Here is an 18,572-nt window from a genome sequence, read left to right on the forward strand (position 1 = left end):
TATTTGTCCATCTTTTGGAACAGAACTTCTTTACCATCCTTTTGAATGAGCTAAGAAGTATACTTCCCTGATTTACATTCCGGGAACTACATTTGTCTTTGCTTTGGCACTCCATGGTAGTGCTTGTAGTTTTTTGTCCTCTCAACATGTCTCATCACATTAATGAGAGCTTCCCCCATTAACAAAGCCAATAGCAGCTGCCACAAAGCACTGGAAATTGGAAAAACGAAACCTATTGGATTGCAAATGCTTGTTGAGTCTGGTAGCGTATACACGCAAAACCGGCACCGCAGGGCTCCATAGGGAGGACTACACTCCCCAGACTGCCTTTGCGCCAGGAGGCGCCGTCACCCGCTCATCGCGCTCTGAGGCGCATTTAATTTAAGCAGCTTGCGGCTCCCGCTTCGCGGGATGCGCACAGGCGGGCCGGTCCTTGCCCGTCATCGCCCGGAAGAGGCTGGGCTGGCCCACCCCTCTAACAACAGATTGACGGGGGCATTTGAACATATTATAAACTGTTCCCAGGTACTGTGACATTCCAACACTGTTTCTATACCATTAACTGTGCTCGTGGTGTGGCTTATATTGGTTTTAATAATAAGTAAGCAAAAGGGAGTTGCGGGGACCCTGGATGCTTTTATCATTAGGGCAGAATCAATGCTTAGCCATGAGATCGCACTGTCTGAGAGGTGCCTCTCTCTCGACCCTATACCTTTGCAGAGGTGCCTTTCCCTGGGTCATATTAATTTGGGAGATGTTACTCACGTACAAACGCCCCCTATCACCCATGGTCAGCTGCAATCCCCCAATGTATCCGCCTTGGAAGAAAGCCCTGCAGCTACCACACAAGAACTTGGTAGAGTTACGAGAACTCGGATTTCCAAAACCCTTGATGAGGACAAAACGAAAGTGCCAATAGTGAAGCGAAGGAGGGGATCGGGTATTCAAAAAACCAAACAGCAGAAACGTTCTCGCCGTGCCAATAGGGTACAGATTCATGCCTGCTCCATCAGCATACAGACTGAAGTCGCCCCTCCCACTTCGTTAGCTTGAATTCCTGGGGATGCTGCTCTAAATATCACTGGGGAGTTTGTTTCTGACATTACTTTTATGCGTCTTAAAGTACTATTAGATAATAGTCTTGCTTTGTTCCAAGGTCGTCTAGATCATATGGATATTGTATTGACCACACTGATTGGTAAATTTGAAGGGACACAATACACTGATATTACAGGGGAGGGTGTGGGCCAAGCTGTAGCAGTTGTATCTGATGTACCTAATGACAGTATTGCCTCTGCCTCCCTGGATAAATTGTTGACTAGGGTTACTGCCATTGAGGACCTCCTAAGGTCAAGACGCGGGGCTTCTTTCACTAACCCTTCATATAACTCTTTAAATTCAATGCGGGATGATGGCAAGGTAGCTCCTCCCTCGCAGACTGAACGCCTCCATACCTTAGTTAAAGCACCCGAAGGTCATAAGGGCCTCGGCAGCACTGCCAATAGGGGTGCCCTGGGTTATACTGAATCAAGAGATATTCAGCCCCTGCCTATTCCCTGCCTGACCCCCATGGTTAGTGAGGAGACCAGATTGAATTTGCCCCGGAATCTACTCCATATACCATTATACTAGCAAATGTTCCGCAGCTTACCCCTATGGCTAAGGAAACATGGGAGGGCTTGAGAAACATGGCTCTTTGTTGTCTCAGGACAAAAATTGGGCTCACAGAGGCCCTCTTTGGCGAGTTCAAAATGGTGAGACGAGTAAGTTGGGTGGGGATAGGGATAGAAAACTTGCAGGTGACTGTATTGTACTTACATTTAGATCACAGAGACTAGTATTTGAGGTTTTACGCAGATTCTGTAATGACCTTTCAATTCGCAGTGGCATAAATGTTTTGCCCCTTGGATTTTTATATCCCCCAGTGAATAATACTAACTCCCCCTTTAAACAGAGATCCACTATTCTGAATACACGTGAACGATTCAGGCTGCCCTCACATAATAGATTCGACATCCTTCCATCCCTGGATGACATAGATTGGCTTACTCCCCTGCCTAATTCTATAGCGCAAAGAGGGCCAATCCCAACCACCTTTCTTAGATCTGGTATAAAATCTATGGCCAATGTAGTAAGGGACTTTACCCATGATGTCCGTAGCATTAGGACTGTCCCTCCTGATGGTCATAAATATAGCGACCGGGGATCAGTGATTGGTGCACAGCCAGCCAGTGATGCGGTTGGTAATTCCATCGCACCTGGTTTTAGCATTATGGGACCTCAGCCTATAACTGTAAACACCTTGCACTTACCCTCAGTAGCAATAAACTATGGTATGCCAACTAATGATGATATAAGCAGTGACCCTGTGAATCTGATAGGAAGGCACCAGGCAGAGCATTCCTATAGTGAAGGTTTTGTGTTTGCCACCTGGAATGTGAATGGGCTTTCCGGTAAGACCCTAACAACAGACTGGGCTAATTTCATCCTTGGCTACGATATCATATGCTTCCAAGAGACCTGGTGTACTAACCTGGTCCATGTGGAAGGATATTCATACCATTTTCTGGCAGCTACAAGCTCACTATCTGGCTGAGCAAAGGGGGCCCTGCAAATCCTCATTTCCAATAAAATTGTGGTAAATGTTCGGAAGGCTGTAACTGTGGGCCCATATGCACAAATCCTATGGCTAAACAAAAAAGGGGTGAAAGATTTGATAATAGTAAACCTCTACAATGATGTCTTCGACAGTTCACGAGATAGTGTGGTAACAGCTATCGATCAGGGTCTGGAAGCGTTCCTATCCAGAGTCAATACTGAGTATGCTTTAATGTGGGCAGGAGATTTTAACTTGCAGGCGTGTGGTGCTCCCACTACTAAGCCATGTGGCCTCATAACTATAGATGAAGAATATGATCATTTTTGCCACAATGCTTATGGGGAAGCACCTAATCAGATGATGGTCAAATATGATTTTTTCCTCCTTAGAGGAGCCTGTGGCGTAAATGAGACCTCCAAACCAACTTTTATAGGCAGAAACTCTAATTCTATAATTGATCATGTATTGATTTCTGCCTCTGTGAGCCACTCAAGCGGTAATCTTACTGTGGTACACTCATTGTTTAGTGACCATAACATTCTAAAACTAACCTTTTTTTTCTGGGGTAAAATTATAGATGTTTTTAACCTAGCTAACCATATAAAACCGGTCGGGACAAACAGGGTCACTATCAAATAGACAGGTGTTGATCCCACCTTGACAATAAGGAAAATAGTAACTTCCAACCAAGGGGAAATTGCATTTTACCTTCAGGAGGAAATTACCCCATTAGTAATGACCGAGAAGTTTTTTTTTATATAACTAAATCGATTAAATCTATTTTAACAAAGACTCCTGGGACACTAGGCGGTAAGAAGAAGGGGTGGTTCGGCGGTGCCTGCTCTAAAGCCCCAAGGGGTTTGACACGCCCTGTCTCAATCTCCACGTGACCTATCCAACATTCAATCCTTACGGCATGAATATAAGGCTGCTATAGTGGCCCGGAAAAAGACACTTAAGGAAGAGGCTTGGGAAAATGTGGCTATTGCAGCAAATACCCGAAATAACAAACTTTTCTGGGAGACTGTAAATGCCCCTTTTTTGAAGAATGATAACAATCCGGAATTCTGTTCTTTTGTTCCAGTGGACAAATGGGTGGAACACTTCTCAGAAATGTTTGATAGTAATAGGAGACGATTATGCAGCAGGATGGGTCGTTAGACTTGGGAAGTAACCTCCCCCTGAATATTACAAATAAGGAAGTCATTCAGGCAATTCGTGCAAGTGCAGGGGGACGGCCCCATGACCGGATGGTGTCCCAGTTGACGTTTTTAAAACAGCGCCAAATCTATGGGGACCCATCCTAACTAGAGTCTTTAATATAGCAGTAACAGATATAATCCCTAAAACCTGGGGTGAATCAATTATAATTCCTATATTTAAAAAAGGGAACAAAGAAGATCCTAGAAATTATCGCCCAATTTCACTCTTAGACACCTCAATGAAAGTAATGAGTCGGGTCCTCCTAATAAGACTTGAAGAATGGGCAACTGAATACTCTGTTTTGACACCAGCCCAATATGGGTTTAGAAAACGCTTAGGCACTGTCGAACAATGTACTAACCTTTTTACTGCTTATTGGTAAATATACTAGGGCAAAGCCAGGATCCCTATACCTTTGCTTTGCTGACCTAAGCAGTGCATTTGACTTAGTGGACCACCATTTGTTGTGGTCAACCCTAACAGAAATGGGAGCTCCTAGGGCTATTATTGGGTTCCTCTCCTGCCTGTACGAAAAACTGTCTACCCAGGTCCGATTTGGCCCCCAGGGAGAATGTGCACCAAATCTTAAGAATGGACGGGGGATTCGGCAAGGGTGCATATTGGCACCAATTTTATTCTCCTTATTTTTAAACGGGATTGATAATCACCTTCAGGCAATACAGGACGACTTCCCTATGGTGGCAGGTCTTCCGACACCAGTCTTATTATACGCGGATGACGCCGTACTTGTTGCAAGAACCCCAATAGGCCTGCAGAGATTGATGGACGCATTTTTTGATTTCATGTTACAGAAGAAAATGGTCATAAATAAATCTAAAATATATACTATGATTTCTGGGCCCAAACCCCCTAAAATCTTTTATATTGAAAAAACTCCTATTAAGACTGTGAACTCCTTTTGTTCTTTAGGTATTGTTTTTGCGGATAGTGGCTCTTGGTCGCAACATATTTCATATACCACAGCCAAAATGAGCAGGGCAACTCAAGGTATTTTAAAATGTTCTTCCGAACTGGGGAGTCGGCCAGTTAAGGAGATGGTAGCCTTATACACAGCTAAAGGAACAAGCATAGCCCTGTATGGGGCAGGGCTATGGGGCCATTCAAATACCAAAGTCCTGCAATCCGAAGAAAACTTGTTCTTGAAACAGTTGCTGTACTTACCTTTATCTGCATCTAATACCATTGCTCATTATGAGATAGGCCTCCAGTTTTTAGAAGACTCCCTATTGGCCCGACCCCTATTACTGTGGGATTCAATATGGAAAAGGGAAGAAACAGATTTTACCAAATTAATTATTTTAGACTGTCTTAAATTGCAAAATGCACTCAAAATTCCATGGCTGCTAAACGTTAATACTGTTCTAGAAAAGATATACAACACATCAATATGGACTGAAATGTCTAAAACCTTGATCTACTCTAAGAAAGAAATTAGAGACTCCTTTCTACAAAATAGGATAGATCTAAGGCTTTGGACTGAAAAGAACAAACCTAGTGTGGCTCAGTATATGTCATACATCAGTGATGTGATTACTAATAACTATTTGTCATGTGTGACTTATGCACAGCATCGCTTTTAATGAGATTTATATGTGGCATTGTTCATTTTCTTGTAGCTTTTCCTACCATGCGGTTTCATCCGCCTGCAGATTTTTTATGTCCATGTGACAATAGAAGTAAACAGAGCACATTGCACTTTATGCTCTTTTGTACATTTTAGAAGGTTTTTAGATGTTTTTACTTAAAGCCAATATTTATTTCATATAATATCAGGTCACACATAGAGGCTATGAAATTATTGGTACGCTTAGGTGACCCTCTGACCTGTTATAGTGTGGCCTTGTTCATTATGAAAGCAATTAACCAGAGGAAAAGTATAAGATCATAGGAGTACTGATTTATCATGGTTTTAAACATGATTAGTTTTATAAATGATCATTTTACCTGTAAGATGTATTAATTAAGTCAATGAAGTAGAAGTATGAACGTTATGGTCAATACACATGTATAAATTGTAATGTTTTTTATAATTTGATTGTATTGGTTTTATTCTATAATGACTGCTCTTTTATGGCTATCTTTAGATAGTCGAATAAGGATTAATGATGAGTCTGGTAGCGCGTGCGCACGCAGTCAGAGCAAGTAGACGAAGCAGCAATGTGAAAGGATCTGTAGAGACGGCAGTGAAGCAGCGTGTCACGGAGAGCGCCGCGTGAGGGCCGCGTTGCGGAGGAAACCGCCAACTCGCGCACCTTGAGACAAAACAGGAGATTAAAACGAAACAAAGGCTGCTGAAGCTGAATGAAGATACTATTTCGAAATTACATAATAAAGGGTCGGATTTCTAATTGGAAACAATTTATAAACACAAGGGCACAGATTGTACTGGCAAAATTAAATGAGTAAAAGGAACGAATATTAACAGGAAATATCAGAGCAAGAGAAAGAGTAAAAAAAATACATTTAGAAAATTAAATAAAGTTAATAGAAAGAATAATGTATTATTGACGACATTTAAGACGAGTGTGAAGCAGAAAGAAAAGAAAGTGCTTCCGAGAGGCGAGCCGTGTTGGATGGATATTCTTACTGTGTCGCGATGTGACAGTTCAGCTCTTGCTAGAGCGGAAGGGTGATGAAATAGTTACATGGCTGTAATGTGAGCCTTCTGCTTGTCTTGGTTAAAATCTCACCGTCCTAAACTCAGTGCATACAATGCACCTTGTTACAAAGTTGCCCGGGGGCGGGCTAAAATTAGGTGACTAAGATCCGGACTGCAATTCGTAGACACGCTCTCCCTCTAGTGGCGTTTTAAAATATCGCCACTGTATACGAATATCATGATATTTATTCCAGTGTTGTGCATGGACATTGTGCAGAGAGGTATCCTTAATTTAACTAACAAAATGAAAAAGGGTCAGCACACCCCATAACAAAATGGACAAACGTGCCACCTTTCCGCCCTCCACGTGTAACACTTTGTAATAGAGCAGAAAAGTTCACGCACGAGTAATGCTGCTCTTGTGAGCAGGGTCTTTTTTTCTACCTCCACTTTCAGTAGAACGCACAATACTTGATCGTTTTGAAACACTTTATGAACTGTCTCACTGCGGCCCCCACCTGTCTCTGCAACACTCTTCCTATTATCCTACCACCGCTACACACGGGGTCGGACAGGGGCAAAAAGTAGATCCGGGCATTAAAATAATAGTGGCCAGCTTTTCCATTCAGATAGATAAATAATTGGCCCACATTTGGAAATTGGACCAGTTTTGAACTTTTAAAGCACGCTGTCTAGGTGTTTTTGAAGATATCGGAGACTTCATGCATGTATGTTCGCTACAGGCAAAGCTTGTGGTAATATTGGGGAAATTGATAGTGAAAACCCCTTCACCGGAGAATAAAACCGGCCCCAAAACTGCCAAAAACCAGCGCATACACTGACCAGTCAGACCAGCCCATATGGCATTGCCAGATTGCCACACATTTCCAACTTGAGCGCATCTTTAAGGGCAGGAAGGGTCTAGGAACTTTTAAAACCCTCCATGTGAAGTGCCTTGTGACATTTAAGTTGACGGGTTTGTATTGGTTTGCTTTTACAGAGCTCCTTTGTCATGTTGTGGGACTTGTAGAAAAGTGCAGTTTGTTTGGTGAATAACTTCCTTCCGTTTTTCATCTGTGTGGAGCATTGTCTATAGATCTCACATAGGGTGGTTGAGTGTTGAATGCAGTGATTGGTGCCAGTTTGAACCAGGGTTACTTGCTCGGCATAATAATAAGCCCGAAGCCATTTTACAAAACACAGAGAAATGCTAAAAAAAAAAGGGCGCGCGCCTGGGTGGGCCTAGGCTCCAGTGAGTGGGGGGCGTTCATGTCTTTAAGGGCAACAGTAACCTCTCTCGCGGGGCCGCCCTGGTATCGGCGGGTTGGGTGCGGATATGAAGAGGTGAAAGGTCATAAAATGCTCTTCAGGCTTTCAAGTCGAAATATGAGCAACACATTCTCGAAAGTGATCCTTTGGATGTGTGTGGCATTTCCGCGTCCTGCTAACACCCTCCTCTCTGTTAGCTAGACGAGCTGCGGTCTGAGGGGCCGCCGGCAGGGTGGAAAGTCCGTCTGGAATCCCAGCTGTGCCGGGACTTCTAGAGTCAGGCTCGTCCCCTCCGTGCAGATCTTCGTCCCTCGTGATTAATGGCCCTCCATAGCCGGGGCCTGAATCACAACCGAATTAGCGCCCCTGCTTTCTATTGAAATTGTAAAGTGGGGGCCACTCGGCCCTCACGCCCACATGGCGGTGCGGCGCCCCCCCTCCCCCGGCCTTTCGGTGTTGGGGGTGTGTCGCGGGGCGATGACGCGCGCGGCGCGCCCCCAACACCGATTGGTTGATGCCGCCCCCGTGAACCCGGAAGCAGCCATTCGGCTTCCGGGGCAGAGGGTGCGGGACGATCGGGGTGCGGGCCCCCAGGACGATGTGCAGCCCCCTTTATAAGGCGCGGGGAGCGGGGGGGGGGCGCCCTCTTGCTCCTGGCTCGCTCCCCGTGTCTTCCGTGTGCCCCACGCTCGGGGCGGATTAATTATTCTTTTTTTGTTCCCTTTATAGCTTGCAGTGCGCCGCTTTCAGGGTCCTCTCCAGGCGCTAGTATCTCCCGGGAACGGAGGGAGCAGAGAGGTTCCCAGCGGTGATCGAGGCTGCAGGCACGATACTCACGGAGCACTTCCATTCCGTGTTACAAGCAGCTTTGCCGGCGACACGGGGAACACCCTTTAGAACGGAGGGAGCAGAGAGGTTTCAGCGCGAGCACGCTTGAGGTGCCGTTCTAGTCTGGGTCGAGTGTTTTCACCAACCGTTAAGGTGGGGGAGCTGGGGCGATCGAGCGGCGAGTTAGGCTGCAGGCAAGAGACTTGGCTTGCAGGTTGCGAAGCAGGAGACAGCAGGGCAGCCACTGGAGGGGAGACTAAATAGGAAAAGCTTGATTTCTGATTTGTTTGAAGTGGGGTTTTCTCCCGACCAGTGCTCGTATCTTATTGGTGGCTGGTGGCAAAGCAGGTTACAGCAGGGCAGCCACCGGAGGGGAGACTAAATAGTGAATGCTTGAATTAGAATTGGTGTAAAGTGTTTTTTAGGTGTTTTATCCCGCCCAGTGCTCAGAGGCTGCTAGTATTTGAACAGTTAACCCAGTTTTGAAGGAATTAATGATTATTGCTGTGAATTGTGGATCTGGAGAAGAGGTTCGCTGATCGCTACGAGTTTGTTTTAGCTACAGGGATTGATTGTGCAAAGTGTGTTTTTCCAGGCTAGTAATTTTTGTTTCTTCATAGGAAGCTTGACTTTGGTGCTGCTTTCCAGTTGCGGACTACAGAACACGGCAGAGCGCAGCAACGGGCTGAGGACACGCAGGTCTTTGGTGGTAAGGGGAGTGAGGCGGCCCTGCATTTCATTGCTTCTGGAGGGCCGCGGGGCTTGAGACCTTCCTACAAGGGGTTGGCGCTCGCCCACACGCTAAGACTAGCTTGGTGTGTTTTGCGGTCACAGTTGCATGGTGCTTACGGCCATCTTCACATCCTCCATCTGAAAAAGGTACAATCGCTGGTGTTTGGCTAGGACTAGTTTGCATTACGATTGTGGAAATATGCCGGGTGCACGAGTTAATAGGAGTTCCCGCATGGAGCAAATGATGCAGGCTATGATGCGCAGGATGACGGCGATTGATAGGCGGTTGGGTAAAGTGGATGAGTTGGGTAGGAATGTGGCAGAGATTAATCAGAGGTTGGACGGGCCGCCGGGTCCACAAGGCAGGCCAAAAAGGATAGTCAACCCACCACTGCCTAGAGGGGAGTTTGTCACCCCTCCTAAGAGGGGCAAGTCTAAGAGAACTGCGCGCGCAACGCCCAAACATACAACTGACGGGGAGGGTTTGCCAGGGGGAGTGCCTAAGGATGCCCCCGTTATGCCCCCGTTGGCACCGGCGGGGCCAGCCCCCGTTATTCCTGCTTTGCCGGTCGCCCCTGTCGTGGTCATTCCCCCTGCCACCCCTGTGAGCATTGCCCCCGTGGGGGTTCCAACCCCCCCGAACAATGTTGTCCCGGTGGAATTGGCATCACAGATAGCCGCTGTTTTGCCCTGGTTGCAGTTGGGGGGGGTATTGCCATCGTCTCAGGATCATTCAGCCGAAGCATTGAAACTGGTTGAGATGATTAAGTTGGCCAGGGCGGGGGAAGGGGCACCATTGGCACCACTTACTTCCCCAACTGGTTCTACCAGCGGGCAAGCGGCGAAGAAGGATGGGGCGACGTCGCAAGGTATTGACAATGGTAAGGAGGTGGCTTTGCCATTACTTAAAGATGGTGCTATACCGTCAAGGAAGGAGAACTTGGGGCAACATGTGTCTCAGGCTGTGAAGGAGATGATCTGGGCGGGCAAATATGTCAACATTTTCTCCTTGCTGCTCGATAATAGGGAACTGGAATACGCCAAGTCACAAAAGGAATGGGACCTTGAGGCAGGAGTTGTGGGGGGGGCCAGATCGTCGGGAAACAATGCTGGCCTGTGGCAGTAAGGTCATGATCGGTGAGCAGCAATTTAAGGTCCTAAGGGGGGCGTCACCATCCACGGAGGGGGCGGCCCAGGGGGAGGGGCCACTGGTCCCTCCTAGAACTTCAGGGGCAGGAATATCCGCTAGCTGCTAAAAATGCGGGGGAGGGAGTCACGCTTTCCTTAGGCTGGTAGCCACCCCGCACATACACCATGACGTCAGCATATGACGCAAAGTGTAAGGGCCCTCCTTGTTGGTTAAATGGAGTTCACGATGCCGACGGGGTAGGCGGTCCCCTGTCGCGCATGCGCACCTCTGGGTAAGGGCGTGGTTAGTAGGACTTGACACCGGTTAGCGACCTTGCCGTCCGGCCAGATATGTTAGAATGCAAAATTCAGGCAGGATGTTAGATTCGGATAGGAAACACGCTGTATTAGACGTTTGTTAAGGTTAGTCTTTGATATTTGTCTACGATTCTGTAAATCTAATGTCATGAATTTTGCTTATTCTTGCATAACTGATGTAATGTTGATATTCATCCTTTTATTGTTTTGTATAATAAATACGGCCGGGGGGTCTCTGACCCCCCGCCTTCCAAAGATAATTTGCTTATGACAATTCTTCAAGGTGGTGTGGAAAGCTGGGAGGGGAGGGTAGCCAGTCACGGACCATGTGTAAAGTGGGGGCCACTCGGCCCTCACGCCCATATGGCGGTGCGGCGCCCCCCCTCCCCCGGCCTTTCGGTGTTGGGGGTGTGTCGCGGGGCGATGACGCGCGCGGCGCGCCCCCAACACCGATTGGTTGATGCCGCCCCCGTGAACCCGGAAGCAGCCATTCGGCTTCCGGGGCAGAGGGGGCGGGACGATCGGGGTGCGGGCCCCCAGGACGATGTGCAGCCCCCTTTATAAGGCGCGGGGAGCGGGGGGGGCGCCCTCTTGCTCCTGGCTCGCTCCCCGTGTCTTCCGTGTGTCCCACGCTCGGGGCGGATTAATTATTCCCCCACCCACCAGCCCTAAAAAACAAGCTACTAAACAATGCTAGCCAGGGGTGTTAGTAAGTTTGACATAGGCCTTTTTCTCGTTGAAAGGTAGGATTGGTTGTGGTTAGTTAGGAAGGTTGTCTGCACTAGGCCTTTTTCCCGTTATACAGGTGTGATTATGTTATTAAACAAGGTTGTGGGTACCTAGGCCTTTTTCCCGTTTTATAGCTGTGATTATGTGTCATTAAAAAGGTAATATTGTGTGTACTTAGGCCTTTTTTCCCATTAGCACAGCATGCTTCGTATCTATATTGTTGGTTTTAGTGTAGTGTAGTTGTCCTTTAGCGAGTTCTTTTTCTAGGTTCATCGTCGTATTTATTAGGGTTGGTCAGGCGGTAAGGTCATGATCGGTGAGCAGCAATTTAAGGTCCTAAGGGGGGCGTCACCATCCACGGAGGGGGCGGCCCAGGGGGAGGGGCCACTGGTCCCTTTTAGAACTTCAGGGGCAGGAATATCCGCTAGCTGCTAAAAATGTGGGGGAGGGAGTCACGCTTTCCTTAGGCTGGTAGCCACCCCGCACATACACCATGACGTCAGCATATGACGCAAAGTGTAAGGGCCCTCCTTGTTGGTTAAATGGAGTTCACGATGCCGACGGGGTAGGCGGTCCCCTGTCGCGCATGTGCACCTCTGGGTAAGGGCGTGGTTAGTAGGACTTGACACCGGTTAGCGACCTTGCCGTCCGGCCAGATATGTTAGAATGCAAAATTCAGGCAGGATGTTAGATTCGGATAGGAAACACGCTGTATTAGACGTTTGTTAAGGTTAGCCTTTGATATTTGTCTACGATTCTGTAAATCTAATGTCATGAATTTTGCTTATTCTTGCATAACTGATGTAATGTTGATATTCATCCTTTTATTGTTTTGTATAATAAATACGGCCGGGGGGTCTCTGACCCCCCGCCTTCCAAAGATAATTTGCTTATGACAATTCTTCAAGGTGGTGTGGAAAGCTGGGAGGGGAGGGTAGCCAGTCACGGACCATGTGATATGTCTTTATAGACACAGAGAACTTTTTTTTTGTTGTTGCATATTTCTATAGCGCGAACTCGACCCGAAGGTATTGGAGCGCTTTACATAGCACCGTATTTACATTTCACATTCAGGCACGGGGAGATTAAGTGATTTGCCCAGAATCACAGGATGTGGTCGCGACCTTGAGGCTCGAACCCTGGTTTCCTGCACCAGAGGCGGCAGCGCAGCTGACGGACCACATCCCCTCTGTACTCCATTGCAAAAAAAGACACAGTATCTGGCCTCAAACGTCTGCCCGTGGTTGATAATAACTCTCCCAAGTGGCATTAATAGTGAATGCCAAGCTGGGTCAAGTATTTCTCTCTAAGAGTCTCATGTGGGCATGATTGATGGGGCACGGTTAATGGCACGGTCATTGTTTGATGATGGCATGGATGGGTTACAATACCTGTCCGACAGACGTGAGCATCAGCACTACACCTGCCTAATGAAAATAACAGATGGAACAATAAACAATACAAAGCTACCCGAGCAGGTAAATTATTTATGCAATAAATGTCCAGGACGGCATGATCATGGCCCCACAAACTGCCTGTCCTTGCATAACTGCAGACACAGTATCTCTAATGTGCCACAACTGCAAACAAAAGGGTTAACTGATGTGGCATGATTATTAGCACACAAAGTGTATAATGTGACATTTTCACTTCTGTGACAAGGCCCTCCTTACTGGCGGCTGCCCGATTCCAGCGGGGCCGGTACATCGGTTACCAGCCCCCACCAATTATGAATTCTATAGGAACACTGTGGGCCTGTTGACTTTCTCCCAGTCCTGGCTGCTGAAAGCGAGGTGGAAGTCTCCTCCAGATTAGGGAATGAGAACTACTGATTTTCGTGGTAGTTCCTGTTTTTGTTAGAAGACCCCCAGGTCCAACAGGTAATAGGCCGGCAATCCCCACCCTCAGAATTATTGGTACATCCTGTAAGGTTAATTTCAGAGGTGAGCGAATATTGGCGTAGTTTCCTGGCCACTTGTAAGGAGGGGCACAGTGTTATGGGGGCATGATCTGTGGTGCACACTCTGGCAGATTGTATATGATTCCCAGATCAACCAATGGCTTTACGTTTGCGATAAGGGAATGTATATGAATATTTTTATAGGCTTTTCCCTGACAACGTGAGGTCCAGGACCTGCCCAATAACGTGAACGATCATTCCAAACATGGCCTCATATTGGAGAGTGGACTACTGCCCATGTCCTGGATACAACACAAAGCAGAGATGGCAGTGTACCATATTTTGTGATTCAGAGTGTGACCAGACCTTTCTGTCTGTGACTGTCAGAGTGTGGCCTACTGATGACTCTTGTGTAAATTTCCACTGTTAACATATCACCTAGACTCTTGCGTTGATACCACCTGTGTATGTCAAGCGATCGTTTAGTGAGCTTATGATACATATGTGGCGGGTGAGGGTTGGTGTGTGTTTGTGTGTGTCTGAGAACTGAAGCCAGCAGGATCCCTCTGGTTTAGCAAGGCCCAAACTGGAGAATGATGCCAAACTCCGCAGGTAGTTGTAGTGTACCACCTGTGTTCCTGTGGCTGTAGGGTGGAGATCCAGTCACTGAAATGAGGAGGATGGGGACAGGGCTACCTTCAGAAATTCCTTTGAGGCCATACCTGAACTTCCTCGCAGTGAGCCCTGTCCGCCATACCTGCACGTCACCACTGTGGACCTAACCGGCCGAAGAGGCCGCCTTTGCTGGTGAGACTGTGCTGCTCCATCTGGGCCAGTGAAGTGGATTCTCCCAGTGACGTTAGCAAGAGAGACCTGCTTTAGTGATGACTGAATGCATTGGCTGCAAATGTCTCGCCACCCAACCTGCAAGAACTACCGTACATGCATTTCAAGGCTTTCTCTGTGACAAGAACACATCTACTGAGTCGCGGTGTAAGGAAGAAGAGTACAAGGACGCAAGACGGCCTACCTAAAGTAAACCAAGGGCCAGATCGAGTGACTGAGATGCGCTTCTATTCCCCATGGTGCAACTGTGATAATCTGCACCTATGACTAATTTGTGTCTCTGCTACCAGATACTGGGGACTGTGGCTCTTAGATTTAACTGGGTAGGGAGGGGGCATTAGAGTGGGGAGGGCGTAGTGCTATCTGAAAAACTCAACAAGGAATTCAATCCTGCATTCGCTTACAATAATTGGATAATGTAGTATTTTGTTGGGTTGTGTATTTACTAAAGGACACGTCTGGGCTAGACATTAAAGTTATTGTATCTGTTGGCTGATAGCCGAGTTGAGCTCTTGGCTGCCAGACTCCCATGCAGATACGGCTTGGACTGCTCACTGTCGCTATCCTGAGAGTGATGCCTTTGAGGGTTGTCTTTGGCCCAGTTTGCAGAGCCATAGTAGGAAAGATCCTTGAAGCCCAGAGGCAAATGACCTCAGCCACCATGAGTGGGGCACAGTATCCCGGTTGCTGTGTGGCTTCCAAGCGGAGTCTGACACAGAGCAAAATATGAGTCCTTTTATAAAAACATTGGGTTTTTTAGGTCGAGCCTGTAACAGCACGAATGCGCTGTTCTGGCGAAGACTTTATGTAGGGGCTCTCGAAAACGAACCTAAGAATCGCACACGCTTGTGCGTGTGTGTTTTGTTTTGGCCCACGCTATTGGCCTTTGCATGCGTCTTTTTAACAAAGACAGCACGCAATTGGCCAATGGCGGGCGCATTGCTCCACCCATGGCCTATTGGTGTCAGTTACCCGCACGGCCGCCATGTGGTTTCAATTATCGTGCCCAGACACGGGCGAGATAATTGAAACCAGATGTCTCGCTGTGGCGCGCGCACCATTCGTGGGCTTGTTTTGTTTCATTGCGAGCTGATGGTCTGCTCTTAGTTGTTGGGCTAAATATCACTTCCTCCCGCCGGCCTGCATCGCATCGTTTTCACCACAGTCGACGTTTTCTTATTTTTCACTTGCTTTTCAATGTTTCACTTTTCATAAAAACACAACTTTCTCAACTGTCCGAGAGCAGAAAAGTAGAGGCAAAGGACTTTATTCAGCTGGGTGTTTCTTGTTTTTGCACGCTTACTTTGGACTCTTTCCCAGGATTTCATTGCGTGGTCTTCTATTTAAACGCATTTGAACCTTCAGAATATATATATTTCGCAAAGGACTCAAGGCTGATTTTTCCCAGGCATGCACTGGTTCTAGCCCGGGTTTGGAAGGACGAAGCTGCAGGTGGGCCCCGTGGCCCTCTGGTGCAGCTTGCTGCTACTGCCCTGGCTGGACCAGTCCCTCTCTCAGGCCGGTAATGGACGTCCCTCCCCTCACTTACTCAACTTGACTGCAAAATTGTGTATTTGTGGAAGGGAGCTATTTGTGTGTGTGTTTGGGGGGGGGGGCAGAGGGGGCATTATACAGCGGAAAGCAGATACGGGGAATTCCGTAAACTAAATGCCTACTTTTCGTATGCACTTGCACAGGTGAGCGTGCGTTTGTAGTTCGGATGTCAGAGCACTGCCCCCCACCAGGTGCAAGTGCAGGTAGCCGCCTGAGATGGACTCTAATGGGTTAATTTTCAGAAGGGGGTGGAATCACTGGGAGGGGTAAAGTGCGATTTGCAAAAGAAATGAAGCTGCAAATTGAAGACGAGAGAAGTGTGACTGTCTGGTGGCCTGTCTGTCCTGTGTGCCTACCTGTCAGCCTGCCTACCTGTCTATCTCTCTGTCTATTCATTCATCGGTCTGACGTCCCCTATCGGTGTATGGTATGCCTCCCTATCTATGACGTTATCTATTTGTAAATAAACAGTAAAAGTGCAAATCGTCATTTCATAACATGGACTCGGGGAGGACCTGCTCCTTTCCGCGGCTGGTGCAAACACTACACGTTTTCGTGATTTTCAGCTCTGCACGTGCCTGTGCTGTACGTTGCTTGAGTAGCATCTCATCCTTGGGACCTGCCTCGAGGCGCTTTATGCGGGGGGGCCTCGTTGCTGCCGCTCATCTAGTAGATGCCTGGGTTAGGGAAGGTGTGGGTGCAAGCCTCCCTTCCAGGAAGGGGCGTTGTTCCTGATGTCCCTTTGACAGCTGTCAGTCACCGGGGCGTGCGATGAAAGACCCGTCCCGGCCCTGTCAGGCCAGCGCCTCGCGAACCCGCTGACTGAGCCGCGGAACCAGTTTGGGGGCGCTTTCGCACTTAAGTGATTGTTTTCCGCATTTTGTACAGGGTTTAACGGCCGGTGATGTCAGCTCATTGTGTACGTGTGTTGTGCAGTTTCTGGAAGGTGTTTCCCGAGTCGAGCTGCAGTTTGTGCTCGAGGCACAGAGCTGGCTCTGCCTGGCACTGCCTCGCGGGATTAGAGATATTATTATTCGCGCAGCCACTCGCGGACCTGCCGCGCCGGGACGCAGCCCGGGTGACTAGCGTGAAGGAGCGTTGCGACACACAGTGCCAGAGCCCGGTTTAGGGAAAGCCCCATCCCGAGTTAAGGGTTATTCAGTGGCGTAGCAAGTGTGCCATGGGCCCCAGTGCAAGAAGGAAACAAGCATTAACAAAGCCAATAGGTCTCGGCAATGACGGAGCTCCGAGCTTTTGGCATTGACAGTGAGACTGTTTTTTAGCCTGTCTTCAAATGTGATTGAGGGGGTGCCTGTGTGCTATGTGTGCAATTGCCATGCTCAATACATTGACACACTGCATCCGCTAAGCATGTAAAATACCACTGCACACCTAAAACCCTGGGCATATTCACAACGAAATGGCGCAGCGTGGCGCTGCAAGCAATTTAGCTGAGCAACGCTGTGTCCTTTCAAAAACACAGGGATGCACAGTATTTACAAGAATACGGCTCACCCCTGTGTTTTTCCTTGCGCTATATAAGCTGCTTTGGGCCAGCCTAGGCACCCTTGCTCCATGGGGCAAGGATGCCTGCGTTGTAGGGATGATTGTGTTTCCTTCCTGCACAAAAACAATAATTAATGGCATTTTGCTCCTTCTATGTGTGCTGCAGAATGCTGTACCGATAGAAAGAGAAAAATATGAGGAGAAATAAAAGAATTTCGCCTTGTTACGCCACTCCAGCGCCTCCTTTTTGAAAGGCGTTTGTTTTTGTCGCCGCCTCAGATGTACAGATCCTTGTAAACCTGGGACAGTCTAAACAAGGATTGGCATAGCCAATAGGTCTCCCTTTTGGGACCTTATAAGTATTTAGTTATGCAGCACAATATCCTTGGTGCAACAACATCAACTGTTGCATGGCTAAACACTTATAAGGTCCCAAATGCGAGACCTATTGGCTATGCCAATGCTTGTTTAGTTTTGGTGCAGTAGCCAGTGATGCCACTGCGGAAAATGTGTAATATAACCTTTCTCATCTGCATTTCACTTCAAAGGCCTCACTCTCTGAGTGGTCCTAGTCTCAAGACAGGCATTGGTAGCTGCTCCTGCACTTATACACCATATTAAAAAACAGGAATGCAAACTCAGATTCGAGAAACTATGTGCTTCACTTTGTTTTTCCAGCCAGAGTCCTCCTTTTCCTGTTACGTTCAGTAAAGGTTTGCAGCCTCCCACTCCCAGTTCTTGCCTTTTGCTTCTCTTTAGGACATGATGACTTGGCTCCTTTGCAAGTATGTAAAGTACATTTAAACACTATCTGCAGTGCTTAGGATGAAAAAACAGAAAAATGGTTCCTCATGCTGCGTCTTAGCGAGCACGAGCTGCTTATGAAGAGTTCTTTTGTTCCATATATTTTCTTGGCTTTGTTGCGGCAAGCATGTGTTTGTTTAGATGTATGTCTTATTCTTCATGCCTTGGTGTGCGGATTTCAGGGTTAGGCATAACTGTGCCTGACCCTGTCATGGAGGATTTGGTCTTTTGAGAGGGGCCGAATCATTGTGTCCTGTTTCCACGTAATAGACAACCGTGGACACAGCATTTCGTTACTTAAATGGCACGTGCAAGGCTCAGCCGCGGCCCGTGGAGGGCGCGCAACGAAATTCGTTTTATTTATTTAATTGTTTACTTACCTCCAATTATCCATATTCCGGTTTTTAGTACCCCCCACCCTGCCCCTCCCCCGCCCCGCCTTTCCACCCCACGGAACTCCCTCCACGGGCCGCGCCTGTTGCTCTTGCTGATGGAGTTTTACACCATTAGAGCACTTGCCGCCACTGCATCCACCT

Source organism: Triturus cristatus, chromosome 7, assembly GCF_964204655.1.
Source record: "Triturus cristatus chromosome 7, aTriCri1.1, whole genome shotgun sequence".
Lineage (NCBI taxonomy): Eukaryota > Metazoa > Chordata > Amphibia > Caudata > Salamandridae > Triturus > Triturus cristatus.